The sequence below is a fragment of the Apus apus genome, chromosome 5 (genome assembly GCF_020740795.1).
Source record: "Apus apus isolate bApuApu2 chromosome 5, bApuApu2.pri.cur, whole genome shotgun sequence".
In the NCBI taxonomy this organism is placed as follows: Eukaryota; Metazoa; Chordata; class Aves; order Apodiformes; family Apodidae; genus Apus; species Apus apus.
Genome location: NC_067286.1, coordinates 8,515,234 through 8,537,184, shown reverse-complemented (window position 1 = coordinate 8,537,184; position 21,951 = coordinate 8,515,234). Strand labels below are relative to the sequence as shown.

The 21,951-nt window shown below is 36.3% G+C and overlaps 1 pseudogene; it reads left to right on the top strand.

Moving 5' to 3' along the window:
• The first annotated feature begins 5,162 nt into the window (after nt 1-5,162).
• LOC127385328 (G2/mitotic-specific cyclin-B2-like) overlaps nt 5,163-21,951 on the top strand; it is a 34,395-nt pseudogene continuing 17,606 nt past the window's right edge.

Below are 21,951 nucleotides of genomic sequence, written 5' to 3'. Positions count from 1 at the left end.
ACATGCTAGGGTATTCTTGCTCACCAAAAACCCGCCACCACTAATCAGAAAGAGCATTTAGCTATTTATATTTGGGAAGAGAAGCTTGTTCTTGTGTACTTTAGAATCTTTCTTGCATAAATTTTCTTCTGCTTGCAGAAAACAGCTTCCTGTAAAACCTTTTTGCCTGAAGATCAAATTGTAGTTTGTATTCAAGCAAAAGCCCCAGTAAAAATTAAACTCAACTAAGGACTGATTAAAGACTGCAAGTTTATACTCAAAGGCTAAAACTTTCAAAATGTGAAGAGAATTTAGCTACTTTTTTCCATCAGTTTTAATCAATGAACTGCTTTGAAAGCCTCAGTCTGTGTATGAGATTAAAATAGAAGATCCAGCTACTGAGGCAGGTCATAACTGCATCTACAGATTTAAACAGTACCAAATAGACAAGGAACTGGCCTAACAGGACAAGGCATTCAGCAGTGTTTACTCGTGTTCCTCATGGAATTTGATCACAGAATTTCCATTAATTTGATGGAGCAGAGTTCAGACAACATTTACTACTCATTTTACAATATTAGCTGATTTACAATGACTATCCCTCACAGGATACATCTTCTAACTTGTCATTTCAATCTATTTCTTTTCTTTGGTTTATATCATTCTATAGATTCATAGACCAATATATATTATACTTTAAAAGTACTAACAGCAGAGCAGTATGAATCCCTGTTCAATTATTGTCTCGATCAAAGCTGGTTTTGGCACAAAGCCATTGATTGCATATCCATGCACAGCCATCATGAGCTAAACAACACTGACAATGTATAAAAATTTGAAAACAGTTTAGTTTGGCAAAAGCTTTTTATGCTCACCTAGACCTCTTGCTATGCTAGGAGCAGCACAATACTCCAACTCCTGATTTGAATCTATCTTAACATTTTCTTTCAACCAACTGTGAAATAACACAAGTTAAACCAAGATTTTAATTCTAAGTGTTAACTCTAGTAAACAAACTGCACTTTCTCGTTTCATTTTGTACCTTAGAGGCAAAATCTCTTTAACTAAATAGCTTTAACGAAATATTAGTTCCTAGTATTCTAAATTCACATAGGTTAAATAAAAGCAAATACTCAATCAGGGCTATCAACAGCTGAAGAAAACTCCTTAGTAAAATGCACCTAGTGTTAGGTATATTTGATTTTGGGATTACAGCTGATGTAATTTTTTTCTTCTTTTTTTTTTTTTTACCTTTTTTTTTTTACTTTTTTTTGTTTTGGTTCATTTTAATTTGGTTTGTTGTTTCTTTTGTTTTGTTTTTCATAATAATCACCTTGCAGAAAGATAATGCATTGGTTCTCCTACCTGAACACAGTAAATCAGTCTCTGGAAGATGTTTCTGAATGAAGGGCCCTTGAAGGAAAAAAAAAGGGAGGAGCTTAGTGGCTAAATTACAATTCTCAAAATCACATAACCCTGAAAAGCTTTCTGTAGACTATTTCATATTTTTAAGCTCTGACACATCAACACATCAGTTAAAACTCAAGAATACAAGTCCGGGCACACTTGAGCACAATGTTAAGCATGAGTCTTCTTTAGTGACTTCAGCAGGTTTGGGCCAGTCCTTCCATAACTACGTGAGAGGCTAAACCCTAAATTGTGGCAAATATAGCCCGGGATACAGGCACAGAGATAGAAAAGTAATTTCACCAGTGTATATCCTAACATACAGCTTCATATATCCACAGAGATAGCTTTCAGTGTGGCAGAGAGCTTTGCATCTTTTAAAGATATTGCTGCCTTCTGGGAATCTTCCCCTATGGAGCTGAAGAGGCTTGAGGTAGCATTCATTCCTGCACAGTTGTACCAACTATCCAAGAAGCATGAAATAAAATTAGGAATATTTTCATAAAATCTTCTCTTATGAATATTTGAAAAATCAAGCTTGGCTATTAAAATCATTCTTTTTTCAAAGAGGAGTGCTTTTTTAAATGATCAATGGTTTTAATTTCTTTCAGGTGCACATTGATTTCAGTGCTTTTTATATCAGCAATTCTGTTTCAACACCAATGTCTTTCAACCTTTGTGATGACAGTTTGAAATATCTCATACAACATCTAGTTGTACATCTAGTACATCTCATCCAACTCTAGGCAGTGACAACATAGCACCATTTTCTTTCAGTCTGCTTTACCCTATTATTAAGCAATTTTCATGAACAGCTGTTTCACTGTATTTGTATATTAAGAATTATCTACTCCATTATCCTTTTTTCCCTCTTGCAATTGTACCACCACTCGTAGTACTATTAAAGAGGAATGACTGTGGCTTCTCTTGCACAAAATGTATACAGATACTCAGTCATGAAACTTGCATACCACATAAAGCTTAGCATAAGCCTCAAAAGCAAGACCCTTTGTATTTAAGAATAACAATTAAATGCAGAAGACTTACTGTACCTACACTTCTGGGAACAATGATCACACTTCTCTGAGCTGCATTCTAAAGTCCTTCACAAGCTCAACCCTTACTGCAATCAGTGGAGTCAGTCTAAAATACTGAGCAGCTCATAGACTGGAAGAATGTCTTACTGACATCGAAAAAGCCTCTCTTTTATAAATAATCCAGCAGTACCTGACCTATCAAAGAGCGTTAGTGGATGAAACACATTAAATCAATTATCTGTTAATGGAGGATGGACTTCCTGTTTGATTATATGCAGAAACAAAGTCTTGACCCCAATCCATTTCTGGCTACCTGGAAGCCACCTTTCTTCTACTCACTGTGAACTCCCATTGCAGATGAGGTCAAAATTCTTCTGCTAAAGCTCTACTGTTCAAGCCTCAGACTGTTTCCTTTTTGCACCGTTCGTATTCTAATGCATATATTCCCTTTGTGGTTTTAGTTGAAAAGACAACATATTAAATCAAACTCCCAACTTTGGAACTTGATAATGTCCCCAATTCACTCTTTGTCTTGAACGAACCTCACATGAATAAAATAATTTTTCTAGTCCTTCCTGTCACAACAGCATCTATTACTCTATATATAGTTACCCAAAGAGGCTTGCAAAAGTATTTGCATGACAACTCATAAAGCATTTACAAAGCAATATTTTTCAAGAGGATATTTCAGCTGTACCTGTGCACCTGATTCTGACATTCCTGTTAACATGTCAGTGTTCCTGGAAATTTTTGAATATTCAGCAGCAGAAAAAGGTTATTTGGTCCTGGGGCATTTAGAAAGTCTATATGTCACAGAGAAGCACAGGAGCAGAGTATCTATGAGCAATTGGGAAATGGGAGACTCAAGTCTTTCTACCTGTCTGGTATATTTCCTATTTGGGCTCAGAGATTCAATGGATACTTTTGTAATTTTGTATTTATTAAGACAAGAGAGGACTTTTTAAAAAACAACAACACCTGTTAACAGTGACTTTTTAACCAAAACCAGGACACCTTAACAGTCATCACAGCTGACAGTAAAACATTAATGTTAAATCTTCTAAGTTTGAAGTAGGTAAGGACTCTTGCCTTAAACATTTCTCAAACTCCCTTTTAGCAATATCTCTAGAGAAGTAGCTCTTCATGTTGCAGATACAAATGCATCAAAGAAAAAAAAAAGTTAATAGTTTTGAAATGCAGAGAATACACATTTAAATTAAGTTGTGAACGCTTCAGTTCAAGCACACCAGGAAAGCACTCTGAGAGAGACATGAAACCAACACACAGACTTTTTTTCACATTTGAAGCTGATCAAAGCTAGGTGTACAAAGCTATATGTAAGCTAAGTGGCAGAAGATTAAACATCTGGAACAAAAGGAAATAGGTTTTTCCTGAACTGCTTTGTCTGACCAGAACATTATTTCATTAAGCCTTTTTCCATCTTTTAGTTCAATCACACCATTGCCAGAGTAACTAACTGAAGCTGTGCCTGAAGAAGAAGAAGAAACCAATGCCATTGTTACAGCTCAGCTGCAAATCATGCATCTAAGGCAGCCTTATGATTAGGTATGAGGGAATAATGAGGAAAGACAGCTAATATATCCATATTTTAGTATGTATCTGTGGTACCTAATGATAACAACATGTTGATTTGAACAGCTATTCACTTCAATCTTCTAATTTACTCGCTGATGAAAGAACTAATTTATTTTATGTAAAATCCAAAGGGAAGTTCAAGAAGACATCCTGAGAGGTAGTCTATAAAAAGATACCTACTTCCAAATGATTGACACTGCTGCAGCTATCTGCAAAGCATTAGGAACAAGTATTGATTCTGTTGATATAAGTGCAATTCATGGGTAAATGCTGCTCCACAGGACATCCTGTTTACAGAATTTTTTATGAGACTAGGAAGAAAAAACTTTTGGATAAAATAAATTACATAGTAACAAGTGTTGCTTTGGAAAAACACACAATGTTTTTCCTACAACTGCCTGTTTAATTGAAAAATGGAACTGATAAATTCAAAAGGAATAAAGTAAATGCATTTTCATTGAAAGTGAAGATCAACAGTGCTTGCTTTTTTTTTTTATGCCATAGAATATGAAAGCTAAGACTTCCCAAAATGTGTATAGGGAAAAAACCACAAATTTAAATAGGGATTATTTTTCTTCTAGGTTTTGCTTGGGTTTCGGTTTTTTTTTGATGAAAGAGGAGGCACTGCTTCCCCCCCAACAAGGGTACAGGCCCTGATGGTTCAAGGCTTATGCAGATTTCCCCATGTAGTTCCTTCCAGAGAGAGGGGGAGGCAAAGCACACTGAGGCATCACCAGTTCAGTCCAAATTATGGCCACTCCAAAGTTCGTAAGAACACAACTCCACAGCAGCTTATTTCAAGCAGCACCACTGCAGACAGAAAAGAGTACGAGCAATTACTGTGATTCATAGAAAAATAATAAATAAATTCTAGCAGTTTTAGGACAAGGCCTAAAAAATAAAATTCCAGAAATGTATAGTAATATATGGAGCGAAAAGTAAATTTTCTTTTTACTTTTTATTTTGAAACCTCTGGAGTGGCACTCAAGTGACGGTTTGTGGGCTTTTTTCAGCATGAGAGAGTAGCAGGAATGCCAGGTGTACCCTCCTGCAAGATACCACACATTTCCCTGAAAACCTGCTAGCATTTAGATGAGTTTGCAAGCATGCTTTCAGTCCATGCAGTGCAGCAGTGTCCGGGGCATGGTGCCCAGGGCAGCCGCTGTGAGGAGAGGCCAGGGCTGCTCCATGCCTGGGGAGGAGATCACGCTGCAGCTGGGGAAAGGCGTGAAGAAGAAGAAGGAGCAGCAGAGATCATCATGGACTGACCCTATCCCCCTGGACTGCTTAGAGGCAAGTTGCTGTAGTTTGTCTTTGTTTCTCACAATACAAATCTATTTTAAGTTTAAACAATTTAATTTCACCAAGTGAAGTCTCTTTTGCCTGTGACAGTAATGGGTAAATTATTTCCATGTCCTTACTTTGACCCACAAGCTTTTTTGTCTTATTTTCTTCCCCTGTTGCATTGAGGAGGAGGGTAAGAGAGCAGCTGGGTGGGCACCTGGCAGCCAGCCAAGCCCTAGCCACCACAGATTGCTCTTGTTGATTTGGATAAAAAAGAACCCTGGATCCATAAAAAGCAAAAAGCAGAAGAGAGCTTAAATGCCAACAACAGCAGCGGGAGAGCTTTCTACCTGCTCAGACGTGTGACCTAAAATAATCTTACCCACCCACTATTCTGAGGCATGACTAATATAGATGTCCATCTCATGTATTGCTTGAAAATGTTGCTGCTATTCCAGCAGCAGTACTTAAAAAAAAAGCCTTGTAACTTTTACGAAAGAGTATGTTCAGGTTTGACAGGAAGGGTATATGACTGCATCATCTAGGAATAAAGAAAAGCATGGGATCTTCCTCATGAACAAACTTAGTTTTAACATGTGTACGATGTCTTTTAAAGCTGGAAATACTCAGAATAACATGCTGTTAATCTGCAAAAGCTCTAGTTTAAAACCCACTCTTTTATTTATTCTGTTTGGTTTGTTTTTTTTTTTCACTTGGTAACCTTTTTATGTAACAACTAAATGGAGCCACATTAAGATTACAGTCCCAATACCTCCTTTGGTCAGTTTGCTTCCCCAAGGCTGCTTAAGCAATATAACATTATATTTGTCATGCACATAACTACTGTTTAATGAGAATTTCAAAGCACTTAACATTTGTCTTGCTTTATAATTCAATAATAAAACTTCCACTGATATCAATAGCATAGCCAGGACAGGGATGGTTGAGGTTTAAAGTGTCTATTCTTAATTATCCAGAAGTTACTTTTCTATCATAGTGTACTGCAATTAAAACTGACAAAAGAAATACCTGGTTTAAAGGATAAATGGATAACTCTCTTAGCCCTGATTTACTTCCAGTTAGTATGACCATGTTCTCCCACTTTCGGAATGCAGCAATAAGTTGGTGCAGAAGGCAAGAATGCTTCACCCAGCTGTCCCAATTCCAAACATTCAGGGAGGGGGAGCTGTCTTCAGAGCTGCCAGTTTGGGGACAATTTTAACATGCACCAAAACCCATTAAGAACAATTTTAAAGCAAAAGCCGTTGATCCTGAAAGTTAGGTCCATGATTAATTTCATTGCCAGTAATTGCATTTTCAAGTAATGTTATTAACACTAAATTGTACCTAAAAGCTAGGCACATTTAAAAGTCTTTGAAGACCTGAATGCTCCACAGAAGAAACAAGCATTTTTCCTTTGTTTCTCACTATACATAATTCAGATAAAATGCAGCACCCCTTGTATGCACAGCCCTTTATTAAAAACATAAATTGGAATTCAACTGCCCATGTAACCTTTACCTCCCACTACTGAAGTACCTGCTAAGCTACTGTCTGATGGAATAACCAAAAAGCCTTTCTTCTCATTTACTGGGTGACTGACTAACAGTGCACACACTTTCATTTATTATAATTGCAGCGTTGAGTGGTGTTGGTGTTGTTGTTTTGTTGTTGTTCTTGTTGTTTTGTTGTTGTTCTTGTTGTTTTGGTTCTTTTTCAAACCATGCAGAATGATAGATACCTCCAGCCACTTCAGAGAGCAAATTCCCTTAAAGGAATGCTTGCACAACTGTATCAAACTTCATTTTCATTAACTAAATTATAATTCCATATGATGACAGTATGCATAAAATAATAAATGGTTCATTTCATTCAGTTCTTGATCAGGGAAGTATCACAAAGCAATGGAAATATCAAACTTCAGTGTTATGCCCAGAACTTGGAATACTTGTCTTGGAGGCAGCATGGGCCTCGGGAGTTTATTCCCTAGCTATAAAATGCAAACTCAAGAAATAATGCACTTGGTCAGTTCTTTGGCTTATATATTTCAACTTGAGGTTATGTTGTTCCTGGGCAAAAATCATGTTACATTCTTCACAGACTCTGGCAAAATATGAGGAGCTTTTGTATTTTATTTGGTGTTTTAATGGATAATTAATCCAGATCAGATGTTTTAAAGCAAGGAACGCTTATTTCAGCTCTGTACTTGACCTGCACTATTCTAACTAAGCTTGCTTGGAAAAAAAAAACAACACTCTGCTGTGTTGACACATAAAAAAATCCATTATTTCTGCCTATAAAGTTGCACTTTAGCTTTCAGTTATTAAATGTCTACAGCACTGTTACACAGTTGTTTATAATAGCCAAATTTGTTATGAAGCATACTTTACAAACACTAAAAAACTTGAAACACAGTTAGTATAAAGATGTCCGGAATATGACAATGAAGTTTTTTAGGAAAATGTCTTGGTTTATATTTTTCTAATTTGAAAATTAATACAGCTGTATAGACCGGCCTGGGGCTGAAAAGCCGTGAAACAAACAGACTTAATTTTTTTATCAGTAGCTCATATAAATTGATGCTAGAAATTTAATTTTTAAAGGGTTATCACAACGGCAGTGGAGATGTTTTGATTAAACTAACATTAGCTGTATAAGCCACTTTACGTGACAAGTTATTAGGAGGGGGTAAAAAAGGGAGAAAAGGCAAAGCAATTATTTTGCAGTCAGCTCTTCTTTGCTAATATGCATCTGTGAAAGGAAAGAATACAAAGAAGGAGGATAGACATTCAGAGAGAGATACTTCATGTGAAAGTGCCCTGGGAAACAGACTCTCTTCATTGTAAGTAGAGTTCCTACTACAAGAGAATTTTCCTTCTTGGCTGGGATCCTCAAGATGAAAATGTGACAAAAAGTAGATAAATGCATATAAATTCTGTTTGACATCACTGAATTGCAAGTCATTCTCTGTAGAATATCAAGGAGAAAAAATAACAAAACCCATAGTGTTTATCCTTTTTGAAAGAAGGACACTGTGACCTATTCAAACAATAAAACAAGAGCAGAGAGGATAAACTGCCTGGGTTCTCTATGTGAAATAAATGTCAACTTAGATTCAGAAATCAGTAACGCCAATGCTGTAATGGTGTTTCTTGAATTAAGTCAAAGTTGCAAAATACTATTATAGCACTTTTGAACTAAAAGTTTTTGAGATTCTAATGCCACTGTTATTCCCTCAGGCATCTAGCAGTTTTTAATTTAGTTATCAAACTGTCCTTCTCAGAATTGTCGAAGGGATTAGAGCATGAGCACTACTTAAAGTTTAAAAGCATCAGGATGCTTTCTGAGAAGCTTTTTTGTTTGTTTGTTCCATATTTGGAACTCTGTATCTTAGAAGCATTCACTTGCTTCTAATATTTTATAAAACCATGAAGTTTTTCACAGCCTAGAAGGACTTTTGAACATAAACTGATATTCTGAAAACCATGAAATTAAAAGAAAACATAAAACAAAATCAACTTTACAAGTCACGAAAGCACTCTTTTTTTTTTCTGTTAACCACCTGCAAGACCTGAAGAATTTGCAACTACAAATGCTTATTTAAACAGATAAAGCAGTAACTACTATTGTATACAAGCACTTTGAAGATGCAACTTTCAAGTGGTAAAAAAAAAAAAAACCTACCCAAAAAATTCAAGGACTTGGTAAATACTGATTTCAGCTCCTCAAATATTCCTGTAACAGCTGACTGAACATTTTCCACTTGGAGATTTTTCCAGAGATGGGAAGTATCATGATCACAGAGTTTGTTTAACTTACTCAGATGTATTCTTTCTTTATTTAAAAACTAATATTTCAGAATATTTATTCCAGGATTATTCTAGAAGACAAACCATCTGGTTTGTCCTCATTTCAGTGAGTAATATTTTGCTGAAATAGTTCTGCATGAAAAACAGTGTAAAAAATTATAAGACTCTGGATTAGCTAGTTCTGCCTCCAGGAAAACACATAGTATTAAAATTTTATTAACCATCCACTAATGTTCTTCTGTCAGGGAAAGTAAATTTTTATTTTGAAATAGCATTTGCTGTGTGTTACACTAAAACATTCAAAACATACATTAAACCCGACTTGTTTCCTTGTTACAAAGATGCTAATTCACATTTAGCAACTTGTTCATTAGCTTCCTGTCTGATGGGATGTTCCTTAAGTATATGCCCAACACAAAGAACACCCTCATGGAGAAAGGTGCAATCTGAAAGTCATCCCCCACTGCCCTGTAGGAAAGCTGTGTAGAGCTCCCTGTCTTTTATGCTTATACACCATTATTTGCTAATTTTAACCCCCTCTTTGTAATATACTTAAGAATGAATACACATAAATAATATCATGGGGTTTTCAGTGCTTATTACAAAGAAGGAAGCAAAGTCTTCACTGCTAATAAAGCAACTAGATGCAGGCATGTAAACCAGCTCTTTTTCATCTTATGCTCTGCTGTTGTTTCCAAACCCTCATAAGAGTTTCTACAAATATATTGAACTGCAAATCTAAATCTCACTTTGCTGTCAATTTTTCTCATAACTTCAGTGCCAATGTTGTCTTAATGCCAGTACAGAAATTAAGACAGAAAACTACATCAGTGGCTAGGGCACTCCTGGTTATGAGCTCCTCCACAAATGCCTGGTAACAGAGACAGGAGTAGTCTCATGTTCACATATTTGCAGAAGAAAAGAAAGAAGAAGGTAGCCAGGAACTGTGAAAAAGAAAAGGAACTCAGCTGTAGCAGCTGTGAGGACTGCAGTACTGTCAATATTTAGCCTTTAAGGTAGAAGTCTAAATCCTAGCCCTCCCATCACAGAACAGCTATTTTGGAGACAACCCTAGAAAATTCAGATGTTAGTCCCCACCAACCACCCAGCAGTTAAACTAACACACAAGATTAAATTGAAGACAGTCAGGATATTTTAAATTGCCACTTCAGGTATGCCATGCTCATCTGTTTTGTTTTTTAATTAAAACAGATTAGAAACATTCAAACAATCTGCTAACAGTAATTTGGCTGCTCAGAGAACAGCATTCAACTCAGTAGCAGAAATGAAAAATAGTTCCAACTAAACTCCAAGAAAATTTCTGTAAGCCTTCAGAAATGGATTCACAAAAATTAACACATTGAGTGGAAATTTTCCTAACACCAGTATGTTGAGCAAGGAGGTGTGTAGTCTTCCCAAGAAGAAAAAATGCACAAGAAAAGTGTATTTCTGAAATCCTGACTCTCCTCAGACAATTTATTTAGCTATGGTAGAGGCTTTTCTGTCACTCTGGGATTGCATCCTAGAAATCCCAAGTCTGGTTACCTTACACACATTGTTTTCATCAAGGGAGAGCAGGGTCACTCTTCTACTAAAAAAGTTGCCAGAGAGAAATCTGTTGACTCTCTGTTTTAAATGCAGTAGCTCAGAGAGTAGAGAGCTATTCAAGATGTAAAAGATATGCATCCAGTTGTCTCTGTTATCCAAGTGGAATAGGATTGAAGAATCATTCAGGTTGGCATGGACCTCAGGAGGTTTCACAGAACAAGGTCAGCTGGGAGATCAGCTCAGTCTGCCCAGGAATCTATCCAGTTGGAACTTGAAAAGCTCCAGGGACAGAGACCATACAGCCTTCCTGCACAATCCATTTAATTGCTTTACTGTACTAATTGTGAAAAAGTGATATCCTTATGTCTAGTGTCCATACTCCAAGAGAAGGGAGGGACAGCAGAAAGCATACATTGTTACCACTGCAGTGAGGGCGTTTAAGAGAAAGCGGCAGCTACCACTGAATGCCATATAAATACTAGTTTAAAAGACTAATAGATAAAGTTACCCAGGATGGATAAACAAAATTTAGAGCCCAAACAAGGCAGAATCAAGAATGAGGCTGTTCAGCCCGATTAGTTTAAGAGGCCACTTGCAGAGACAGCTCTTCACACGCCTAAGAAGGTATATGTAAAAAATTCTACTGCCTTTAGATAGTTGCCTTTGGAGCAGGCTGAGAAGTATTTTCAATATCTACCCCTTCTGCCTGCCTTCTGTGTCAATCACTGTGGGTTGTACTAAGGTTTCTTCCTATACTATGATTGCTGAGGAGGTTTTGCAGAATAAGGCCTTTATTGTATAGGGCTAATTTCAGCCTTCTCAAAAGGCTTCTGATTTTTTTTTTCATTATTCTATGAAATATTGCCATTAGCATAAAAAAGCCTTTAAATATCTTCTGTTCATAGTTCAAAATCTATGCTCCAAGATGGAGTAAATTTCCCAGACTTAATAAGAAGAGAAAGCTGCCACATCACAAGAGTCCCTCTCGCATCAAGTTTCTCAGCAATTTCTCCTTTTGAGTTTATGCTTCTGTCACAGAGTTTCTTTGATATAAAAAACTTTGATAAGGATGGTAAACGATAATACTTCATTGGCTCATGGTATATAGTGAGAAACAGTTTTCAAGATTTGTAAGTACTAATCACATTTTACAAATGAGAATTTTAAATCTTTAGAGAAATTACATGATTTCCCAAAGGCTCCTAGTGAGATAATGGTTGAAACAAGAACAGAACCTCCTTACTTCATACAGTATCCCCAGTTTAACCTCTGCTCTGATTTAACTCTTAGTCATCTAACATTAGATATTAAAAGTTAACAGGCTCAGAAAGTAATAATCAAGTTCCTGGAACAGAAACCAATGAAGATGACTTAATACACAGAAACCTCTTCTGGATAAGGAAGGCTCTGAGACACAAGTGGTTGGGAGACAAGGAGAGGACTCAGGTGAAATACCATCAGTGTTCACATTCTTTCCTAGCCATTACCCTTTTGGATGTTGCTGGATAAAAGACACTGGGTGAGATGGATCTTTGGCCTGACCAGTACAGCCACTTCTAATTTACCTTCAGTATGTGTGCATAAGAAGTATAGAGAATTTGCTAACAGAGATAGCTAAATCACTAACAAAGGAGATAGTGGTGTAGAAATGACACAATGGGAACATTTGGCAATTGGGAAATTGCAAGAGGCCAACGGTTTAAAATGTTTTGACTCAGATTCCTGGACTTTAGAAGTTACTATAACAACACATCAGCACCACCTAAAAATGTTTTCTCTCCTTTCTTTCTTAAATATGCACAAGACTAAAGTGTTTTAGAAAATCTGATCTAATTGCAGAACCTATGAGCAATGAATAGCGTTGACCAAAGCTGGCACAAGTTGGCAATCTCACAGAGACAGGGCTGTATTGAACCCCTTGGTCACTTAATTTTCATTAAAGGGTTTTAGCCTTGCCTTGTATTTCCCAGGATCCTCAACAGTAGTGGAGTTTTCTACCTACTCACAGATGAATTCACCAACAGACAAGCTTTGGACAGTATAGAAATAGTATCTTCTCTTGGTAGCACAGAGAAAGCTTGGAGCTAAGAATGGACCAGAATAACAACTCCGTAAGGACAGGATTTGCATATTAACAACAGCATAAGTGGTTGCAGCCGTCTCGCCTTCAGAGCAGCCAGTTTCAGCCTCTGAGGAATAGGATGTTACTCTACAAATCTGATTACATGTGGGTTGTATCAATATGCCATAGATGGCAATGTTTTGCTGCCTAGGGAAATCAAGATGTTATTGCACATTTAATCTGATTATTTTATGGTGTTTTAAATAGAACTCCACTCTTCCAATATTCCAGTAAATAGCCTGCCTGATCTACTGGAAATGGGAGAAAAAAGACACGACAGAGTACACACATTAATAAACCGTTCATGGGAGCTGCAATAAATTGCCAAAATAACAAATAGTATTTTCCCACTTTCTAGCTGCTTCCTAATATCCAGTTTCAGCTGCTGGAGATTTTTAAGCTCTGTAGCTTAGACTATAATGACATGTATGTAACTCATGAAGATGGAAGAGTAGCAAAAATATAAGACACAGTGCTGAACTTTTCACGTGCTAGTTCTTATACCTGTGACAGTCTTACTTTTTATCACGTAACATCTTAACCCAATAACTATGAAGAATCTCCATATAGTATATACAGATAAATCAACTGATGTTCCAAAGGAGGTTTTGCTACAATAATTTTTTTTATAACAAAGACCTCTAACTGCACATAGTACAGTTTAGCACTGAGACTAATCTGTTAAAAACCAGGGAAGGGAAGGAATAGGCTATAAAACAGGATACAGTACTAACACTCATTGTAAAGTTACTGTGTTTACTTAAAGAAAAATGTACTGCACTTGTCTCCTGCCCAGATACTGATCTACCTTCAGAATTGAAAAACACATTTTAAAGACACATTATTTGATGTCTTACTGGTTGTGTTATATATTCAGAGCAGGTAGTCTAAAGCAAAGAAGAAAGGCTGTTTAATTTGAACTTTAACTCATACTTCACAGGTCGATGCCTCACTCAGCCTGCAAGAAAAAGCAATTATTGCACTTGAGCTAACACCAGGAACAATATTCTAAAAGAGGGTCAGTGACACACCATTTCATTGGAGAAAAGATGTGCAGTAAAAAATAAGCTAAAAATAATTAATTTTCTTGAAAGTCTTATAATTTCACCTCCTTGATCAAAGAACTGTTCAAAAGTAAAAAGGAAAACACTGGAATGACATTAGCTGATTGAAATCTTACCCTGAAGTAATTCTGGAATCCAATTATAACAAATCATTAAGCATTTTTTTAATTACTATTTATTTAAATACCTCCTTGTTCCCTCTGTCTTGTTAATGAAATGCTTCTTTAACAAAGACTTTAAACAATGCTAGCTTCAAAACAAATAGTAAGGGTGATCTGTTCATAAGTAATGCTAATTTAAAGTAACTCTATATAGTTTTGGTAGCTTCTGTTTTTAACAGTGGCTGCTTTCATTCTTTGAAACAATTGCTGTTCCTTTTGGAACAGGTAAATTGCTTCAGTGAGTGACAAGTTATTCCTCGTGCTGCAAGATGGGAAGCTGTTCCTTCAATCAAAAGTAAGCTGGTTGGAAATAACTGATTTTATGCCTCATCGAGTTTGGTCTTGCCTGAATACAAGAGGACATTATCTTACTGCCTGCCACAGCTAAGGGAACAGGCCTTATGTGACTGATGTACAAAGTGCTTAGCCAGAGCCAGTGCCTGCTGCTTAATAAGGGGAACAGGGAAAGGGACAGAAATCTCCTTTCAGCAACCTGGGCATGCTGTGGAAGAGGCAACAACTCTAAAACACAGCACAAAGTTTGCTACTTGGTATAAGTATCCTCCGGCTGCTCCCATATGATGTTCTTTTCCTCAAAGTGCTTGAATTGAAGCATGTGCCAGAAGCATTTATGGATTATGGAAATACTTGACACAATGTAAGATGGGGGAAAAAAAGTCTTACTTGCAACTCCCCAGCTTGCTCTGATTTTGCATTTTCACCTGTTAATCAAAGCCAGGCTCAAAACACTCAACTGAGTACTTTGAAAAATCAACTTAAAACCTGAGGCATTTGCTTATGCTTACCCGGGTCTGCCCTGCTCTCCCATAAAGCACTGCTTTATTTATCAGGACAGACTAATTAGCTTCTAACTTGTGCTGTGTCCAGCTTTCAGTGAAGTAAAGAAGCTGGAAAACTGCTAGAGACACATTCCAGCAAATTAAAAAGCAGCTGGGGCAGTTCTCATACAAATTCACTCACTGTGGGAAAAGAAAAGTTTAAGCCAGTAAAAGCAGTATCAGACAGTGCTTGACCTTTGAAACTGTGTGTCAGCCTTGGTGGGAAAACAAATATACCACTTGTCGTTAACAGGCATCTCTTCTACATGTGAACAACAGGCTATTGTATTACAGAAAAAAGCTATGTCCTCAACATTTTACACTAGACCTCTTGGGGGAAGGGATGGGAGAAGAAACACACCAAAAAAAGCACCCAAAGGTCAATACTATTTTTATCTTTAGAAATAAAGTAACTGCAGCAACTTGAGTTTTATCATCTAGATTCCAGGAGAGTCTAAAAGCATGTGGCCTTGTAATACACAAACTCACTAACATACACATATAATCATCTAAAAATTGTGAGGGAGAAACAAGACTAGCTAGGAACAGAGCAATGCAATAGAACAGCCAGTGCAAGAATAGGATAGAAAAGCCATCTAAAACCCAATACTGTCCTTCAATTTCTTCCCCTCTCACATTTCAGATCTGATAATTTGTAGTTAATGATCAACATCACACATGGTAATTTAATTTGCAATGTAGGTTTGGAAGCTCAAAGACTGCACACTAATAGCTTAAAATGAAATAGCATAAGCATGAGAATGTTATTCCAACAGTAACACATCTGCAGAAGCATGTTTAGACACTAAACTGACTCTTCTTTTCTAAAGGACACCTAATGCTATGCTAATGTCAGGATAACTATTATGTTGTATCATTAAGCTAGCATTTTTAATATTTTCTTCTACCTGCATCTTGATAAGAAAACTACTTTTAAAAAATTGTGTTAACCAGTATTTCCCTGTTGTCCTATCACAGGAAATAAAGCAGTTTACTTCTAAAATTAAACATAAACTCTAAGTGTCTCAAATTATTACTTGCCTGCATATACGATAGAATGCATGTCTATTTAGATTACCTGATAGGTTATATGTATTAACTAGAGCAACCATATAAAGAAAATAAAATCAGAAAGTGTCAGCTCTGCAACCGATCTTGACTTGTGCTTCCTCACTGCAGATGAGCCAATCTGCTTAATCTCAAACAAATCTAAGTGACAGTCTTTCTTAGGTCTGTCCAAGTAACATAAACTAATGATGATGCCATTGCAAAAGCACTGTTTGTGCAATAAAACACATAGGAAAAATGACCCTTATGACTAATTTTTGCAGTTGGAAAGAGAATAACGGAGATAAGTGTTTCACATTACAGATGTGATCCACTTATGTACTCTGTTGTGCCTGACTACGGTATCAGCAGCATTTTGTGTCGGGGTACTTTGCCTGGCAATGTTCATTAAGAGACTTTATATCAAGGCACTGATGTGCTCCATCTGTTTTGAGCATATTGCCAGTGTAAATCAGCTTAAAGCAAGTTGATACACCCTTCGCAAGATTAAAAGAATTCTCATTTGGCATAAAAACATCAATTCTCAGATGGTCCATTTTCAGGGATGCAAAGCAACTTAGAGAAAAGGCAAGTGGATGACTGTGCTAATGCTCTAGCAGTCTAGGTCAGGGGATCTACACATCTGATCTGCTAATTAAGATGATGTTATGGTAGCTTTATTTTTTGTCCCCAGAGATCTGTGATATTTGAACTACTGTGAAACTGAATTATGTAAGCTAGCTTCCTAGGTTTTCATATCTATCATGTTTCAGTTTTGTCCATTTACACATCTAGTTAAATCATGCTACAGCACCATCCAAATCAAGACCTAGCAGAAAAATATGTAAAAAAGCAAAGACTCTACTTTGAATTAAAAATTCCTAATATAAATTTCTCTCTGGGGTTGGTGGATTGTGCAAGTGTGGCATAAGATAGTCCAAATCATTCTTTCTAGATGCTTGCATGTAAACATAGGGTTTATTTTGTAAGTTACAAGATTTTTAAGGAGGAAGATGTCCTATCTGCCTCCAGTATTGCTGGTTCATACCAGACTTACTCCAAATCCCTTCGACACACATAAAAGTAAAATGGAAAGATGTATTCTTTCATTCAAGCTGAAAATAACAACAGTCCATTCAATGGAAAGAAAAAGGCAAATACAGCCAAGCAACTGCTTTGCAGAGTCAAACACAGAAACACAGTGTTGTATGTTGTCTTTTCCCACCTGCTGCAGGGGTAGAAGGCAAACATTCATTTCTCGAATCACCAGTCCATGTGGGTAAAAGGGCAATACTGTAGCCTGCACTTCTAATAGAATGACCACGCACTGTTCTAGAGATTAGAAACTTACCTCATTTCCAGGATCTTCTAATTAAAATCTCCAATATAGATTTTACTTTAGGGAAAACCTTCATACACCAACTACACTGCTGCTAACAGAACTCCAATTTATTCTTCAAGATCAGACCACAAAGCACAAGAATCTATTTTTTTAAAAAATTCCAATTGTACAGTTCATCCTCCTTTTACAAATGAGATTTTATTGGATTTCTTAAAAATCCATTTTTAATTATTCCTTTTTAAATTGTCCAAGTTTTTATATTTATTAATATGGTTAATGTGATTAAGATAAATAATAACCTAGACCACTTCTCAATCTCTGACGCAAAGAATCAACAACAAGACAGAGATTCAGCAAGAGGCATTTCTAGTTTCTGTGTGAGACCTTAAATTGGAGTTTAAATACTACTTGAGCATTGAGCTGTCTACACTGGAACAAATTACATTATAGGCTTCAATCTTATAGTACTTTTTTCTCATATTTCTAGATTTACTTCCACATCCCCCCATTCTCGTACACTGGTTTCTGTACAACATCTTGCAAAAGACCTCAGAGAAGAGCCTCTGTACTTAAAATAGCATCACACTGTGCATTTGAGTTGCAAAGAGCTGAATAAATACAAATTGATCCCAATTTCCTAAGGAAAAACGTTGACTACTCAATAGGATGGGCGTATCAATAGATACACTTCTTTGTTTCTAATAAACACTTAACTGTATTTTCTGGGACAGATAATGTGAATAAAACAATGACTGTTAAAAAGTTATTGAAGCTGTCCTCTTCTTTTGCAAACACAAAGCATGAGAAGAAGGCATGGCATTTATACTTTTCTCTTACTGGCATGGCCAGAAGTTCTGTAATCACCTGTCTTGCAGGAAGAAACTACAAAAAGTGTGTTTATTTTATTTATTTAATACACAGTTTGATGGTAACAAGCAGATAGGTAGCCAGGCAAAAGGTTCCTGACTTTCCGGGCTTTTTAAAGACAGAAAAAAGACACCCCTACAGCAGATCATGAATGTAGCTGAGATGCCCACATTTTAGTTCCTGCAGTCTTCTTCCTTTTAATGATACCCTGTAAAATTTATTTGCTGAATAGCAGCTAAAACTATATATGCCCCTGGTTTTCATTAGCATAACAAAGTCTTTAGGGAGAGAACACACCTTTATGTGGTCTGTATATCTTGACGTATACTAAATAAATTAATCATAATCTTCTGCATTTCATAGCAAGTAGTAGCAGACTAAAATCCCTACTTTACAGAAAAGTTCTTTTCCTGAAGAAATTCTTGTCAACACTCAGTATGGTACTAAGTGACAAACAAGCCTTTGGAGGCTAAAATTGTTATCTCAGGAAAACTATAGGAAAAAAAGTGACATCAGTGAAAGCAGTGCAGATTTTCAAAGGAGAAAAAAGAGCACAACCTAGTATAGTTTTATAAAAATATACATACACAACAGTTACAAAAGAATTGGGAAAGGTCCTGTCAAAAGAATTTCAAAATCAGATTAATTTCCAAATCAAACAAAAATACAATTATGATGGTAGAAATCTCACAGGATGTTTTTCGGGGGGAGGCTGAGGTGAGGGAGTGTGTTTGTTTTAGACAAGTTCCTCTTTATTCCTTAAAACTTAAGGTTACAGTCTGCAGACTTAGTTACATGGGTTACAGTTACTTTAAAAACACTGACTTAGGAAATGTTTGAAGAAATTGTGTCATATACTAATGTGCAAATGTTAACAAAAGCGTACCACAGCTCATCATCTTAATGACAGGCTATACAACTCTATGTCAAGCCCCTCAAAATTTTGCTTGATACTCAACACAGCCATCACTATCTCCTGAATTTCAGGTAGAGATTTTAATTCTTATATTCTTTGATTAGTCAAGACTCAGGTATACCTGATTTCCTTTATATAAATTACAGACCTTCTACCACTAGTAAACAGTTCTCTGGGCACATGGTCTGTAATCAAACACTTATTTGGTTGTTTTGATTTATTTACTCTTGCCACTGTTAGGTTTCAGAAACTCAGCTGCTTGTACTGCAACCATGGGGAGATTAAAATAATGACTCATTTTGTTCAATCTCTTCAGTGCATCCAAAAGACAATGCTATACAGTTAGGGCAGAATGAGGAGGAAGAAGAAAAAAAAAAAAAAGTAAACCATTTCACCAACAGCACACAACTAAAAACTGTACATAAACTTGAACTGTCTGATAGCTACTTTATACTTGTTCAACCAGTCTTGGTCTCCTGAAAACAATACCACAGTTCCAGTTTGGCTGTTCTGCTTTTGCACACACTCCTACTGATATACAAGAAAAATATACATCACTAACCATTTTCATTGTATATCCATATTTTTCTAAAAATTACATGGATATATCTGAACCTAATTCTTCTCCCTCTCCCCCCAACACTTAAATTCTTTTGACAGGCACTTACTTGATTACAGACTGGGGTTTGGATATGGGTTCAGGTACTTCACAGCTCTTACTAAATTTACAAAATGTGACTAGACTCTGCAAGAAGCAGGCTTCTTTGAATTTCCCAGCCCCTTTTCTTTTTATTCTAATTATGTGCAAAAGTACTATGAGAACTGTCTCTCTTTTGTGTTAATATGAAACTGGTGGGAAGGGGAAAGACTAGTGTGGAAAACAAGGAGGAATGGAGAAAGGAATAAGCCAGAACTCCTAACAGTAGGCACCTCCATCCAGCTGGATGCATCTATCTACATATCCAGAGCTGTAACTGTTTTTACTGTATTTTCTTAGCTTTTGAAAGTAGAAGCAAAATCTCAGGTCTTAAGCCATTCTTAAGCAGTATGAATGCTTTATATTCCAGCTTTGTGCTAGGAGCTAGTTAAAATTAATAGCACTTTTTCTTCATGGCAACTTTTTCTTTATTTTATTACTTTATGAGTAGATTTGTTCTTAATAATTATCACTGCAGGGGGACAGGAAGACATTTGTTTCCACAATGAGCATTTTCTTTCCTAGAGGTCCCAACAGCTAAATATTTATTCTATTTTTTAAGTTTTAAAAGAAGAACATAAAGAAGTTTTAAAAGGAGGACATGTGAATTTCTCTCACTGTGAAATACTATCTTTTTTTCCAAGTACTGACAACCAATCGGTTTTTTCAATTCCCTACTATTTCAAGAACAGCATGAGATTTGCAAAGGCAAGAGAAAACAATACAGAGTGAAAAGTACTGATTAACTTGTGGTGGCTCATTGAGTTAGAATGTGGTTCCCTACTGCGCTGTCTCTAAAAATCTTAAATCATCTTTCTCTCCCAGGAGCACCCAGAATAATGTGATCTCTCAAGGTAACAAAGTTAATTCCTTTAAGCCAAAGCCAAAAGCTTTAAAAGTTTCTTATGGGTGGAGGTTCTTAATATATGGCATATTTAATTGTAAAATCTAATTAAGGAGTTCACCTACACATTACTAAACAGTTAATGATCATTTTTCTTTTCCCTTCTAAGACAATCAGACACAACTATTTCTTACAAAATAGCCCCATAGAAAAATGTTTTTTTAGCATAAACCTTTCTTGTCCTACTTTACTGCTCTTTTCTCTACTGCTGGTTCCAGTTTTCAGTGCTAAATGGTATCTAAACTGTGGTGGTCTGATCATTTTACTCCCTCCATCCTCCTTTTGTTTTTTTTTCCTCTCTATAATGATCTAACGAATCCTAATTCATTAAATCAATATATATTGTATATATACACCACTCACGTATAGTAGAAGAGATACATTCACCAGAAAAGGGACAATGAAGGAACATTTGCAACACACAAATGTATTTCAGAAGGTAAGGGTACCATGTAATCAGGGTATGTTTATGCAGTTTAAAGCACAGAGATGTAAACATCTAAATTGTTCATCCATTGTGCCATTAATTCACTGACTTTACAGAAGTCTCTAATATCATAAGACCTTAGGTCAGATAACTCTTCTAGGGGAACTGACCATACTGTTAAGTTATTTATGGCTTAGCTGTATCAGGAGAGAGAAAGGACTAACTGTTGTCTTGGGAACAGAACATTAGAGCACATGTTTTTGTCCTGCTCATATCCGTTGTTACAGTCAGGATCCTTGAAGCCTCACCACAATGAAACAACATTCTCTACCAACTGGGAGCTCTCAGGATTTTCAGTATTTATTGCCCCCTTTCAGTAGAAGTTGTTTAAATTTCCACCAGTTTCTTGAGATCTTTATTCCTTCCAAAAAGTAAGGTATTACCACTTCAGTTACTTTATTATTGGTATCATTAATCATGTGGCAGGGGGCAGAACTTACATTCTAATCTAACACTTGGAGACAGTGCCATTACATCTTTCATGCATGCTACCATGCTTAATTTTTCCATTCTTTTTCTTTGTTTCTTGATAACATGTTATGTATTACTTTTTGGAAACTACCATCATAGTAAGTGTGCCTCCAAATCATCTGTATTCATTAGTTTTACTTCTGTAAAACCTGTTCCTCTTTTTTCTCCACTTGTAGTCTTTCCTTTCTACAAAGTTTCTTCTCCTCATTCACTGTGGTTTTCACTCCCTTTTCCAGGCTTCCAGTTTTGAGGAGCTTAATGCCTACTCCTTTCTTGTTTCATCTAGTAGATGCACATGATCTGTTATTTTTAAACTCACATTTCTTTGCATTTCTGTTAGTAGTTCAAATCCTGTCATTTTGCTACCAGCTGAT